General features: G+C 47.5%; 1 protein-coding gene across 1 annotated transcript in view; it reads left to right on the forward strand.

Annotated features, from left to right (window-relative positions):
* LOC107109552 (twist-related protein 2-like) overlaps positions 1-2207 on the forward strand; it is a 47068-nt gene extending 44861 nt beyond the window's left edge. The window contains exon 2 of the mRNA XM_015410214.1: positions 1571-2207. The gene's annotated coding sequence lies outside the window, so the exon portion shown is untranslated. The remainder of the gene's footprint in view (positions 1-1570) is intronic.
* The last annotated feature ends 212 nt before the right edge of the window (positions 2208-2419 follow it).

Raw genomic sequence — 2419 nt, forward strand, 5'->3', positions numbered from 1 at the left:
CGTTTTGCATAGTAGCTGATAACACAGCAGAGAATCCCCTAGTGCTAGGCAATATGGAAAACGGGGCTTCACAGCTGCTTTTCCATTTCAAAAAAAGTCTTGTCAATTTCAACATTGGGTTTCCCCCCTTTGCCTGTGTTCCTTTCTGCTCCCTTTCATTCAGCCAACTAACGCTAAAGGTAAAGGTAAAGGTTCCCTTGCTCGAAAGCCAGTCGAATCCGACTCTAGGGTTGCGGTGTTCATCTCCGTTTTAAAGCCGAAGAGCCAGCGGTGTCCAAAGACGTTTCCGTGGTCATGTGGCCGGCATGACTAAACACCAAGGTGCACGGAACGCTGTTACCTTTCCACTGAAGTGGTACCTATTTATCTACTTGCAATTTCTTGCTTTCGAACTGCTAGGTTGGCAGGAGCTGGAACTAGAGACGGGAGTTCACTCCGTCATGCGGCACACTCGGGGCTCGAACTGCTGAACTACTGACCTTCCACAGCCTGCAGTTCAGCGTCTTAACCACTTGAGCCACCGCAGCTCCTTATTAACGCTAAAATGCATGTGCAAAACCTGAACCACGAGGAACTAAATGGAAGGCACTTGCTGGAAGCTACTGCACAGTTGCGATAGGGCAATTGTGTAAGTCTTTTTTTAAAAAAAAAACTTTGGACAGCACCCCCCACAAGTCCCAAGTAATGTTCCACCTTGATTTAGAAAAGTGCAGGGCTTTTTTAATTGCAGCTGCAGAATCAATACACTGGAGGTAAAAGAATGGTAAGTAAGGTGGGCACAGAATCTGAAGTCAAGATTAAAGGCTTACTGCTCTGAAAATCTGCAGTAAGATGTGTGTGCGTAATGGGCCTCAATCAAGCAATCCCCCATTCAAAGCGGGATGGGCCAGATGTATATTTCTGTATACAATAATCCAGGGCTCTCCAATGCTGTGCCCGTGGGCACCATGGTGCCTGCTGACACCTTTCCTGCTGCCCACCAAGTGTTTTTAAACAGTGGGTGGGGCCAAGTGTGGCACTTGCCCAGTAGGGCTTCCGGTCAGCTGCTGGAGATCCGATTGGCTGGGCAGGTTAAAATATCACTGTTTCAGTGGCAACGGCCACCACAGTGCTGTAAAACCAGCTGTAAAACCAATAAAACTTCTTTCTCGCTCAGCTTTCCCAGTGTATTCTTAAAATTACCCTCTTTCCTCCTTACGCTTGGGCTTCCACTCTGTATGTGTGGCTCCACCTCCTGCAGCAGCCATTTTGTGGCTGGCTCCGCCTCTTGCAGCAGCCATTTTGTGGCTGTGCCTCCCACCCTGTGTCAGAGTCCCGAAAGTGCCCACGAGCTCCACAAAGCTGAGGACGCCTGCAATAATCTATTCAGAAAGCTTCGTACTTAATGGCCACACCGTTTCTTTCCTGCCGAGGAGGTGCATCATACCGGTGTTTGCGGAACCAAATAGAATCACAGGCCTGTTCTGCTCAGTTTCAAAGGATTTTTCGCACAGTGTGCAAATGGCTGTCTATGAGCTCAATTCAAACGTGGCACTGAATTTTTTTTGCTGTGTGTCTTTTTTTTTTTAAGGTATCCTCAGGAAGAAAGCCACCACGCGCCATGGTTCTGCCTCAGACCAGAGCAGTGACGAGACGCCTATCTTCCAGGTGCTTTCCCATCACCAGCAAGATGGAAAGGAGGCCCAACGTGGATATAGGAGTGGAGAGACTCCCACGCTTTCTTGCCATGGCTTTGGGAAGCACGACGCCTCGTAGCAGTGACCTCAATAGGCACGGACGACTTTGCTTGTAACAAGCCGATCGCAAAATGTCTACAGAACTCTTTCAGGAGCTAATTTATTTCCTTTTGAATTTGCAGGTTTTAAGAAAAGTCTTTTTTTAAAAAAATAGCTTTCCATTTCCTAAGAGAGTTGGCTTTCTTCTCGGACTAACTTCGTTTCTTTGAGGAGAAGACCCCAAACCCACAAGGCCTTAAACTTTTTCAAAGTGAGCCGCTTCCTGCTCTATATTCCAGCCAGGGCTAAGTTTCTAAAAGCAGCATAGCTGGAGAGCTTACTCAAAATATTACTTCGGAAGGCTGATTCCCCCTTCTCCATGAGGGTGAGGGCTGGTCCTGGTTACTTGGGCGAACGGAAGTGTATTCTGCACATGCTCAGGAACACAGCCTTTCAGAATTATCATTTCATATTCCAGGGCTGGTATTAAAAAGAGGGTCCATACTAGGCTCAGTCCTTGCTTGAGTCTGGGCATGATGTTCAAACGGTAGCCATGTTGGTCTTCAGTTGGACAGGTAGATTCAAGTCCAGCAGCACCATAGAGACCAATAAGATTTTGGGGGGACTGACTCTCGAAAACTGGTACCCCAAAAAGCTTGTTGGTCTCTAACGTAGTACAGGACTCAAATCTATCTGTTCTGGGT

This window comes from Gekko japonicus, unplaced genomic scaffold (genome assembly GCF_001447785.1).
Source record: "Gekko japonicus isolate JY-2015 unplaced genomic scaffold, Gekko_japonicus_V1.1 scaffold996, whole genome shotgun sequence".
Lineage (NCBI taxonomy): Eukaryota > Metazoa > Chordata > Lepidosauria > Squamata > Gekkonidae > Gekko > Gekko japonicus.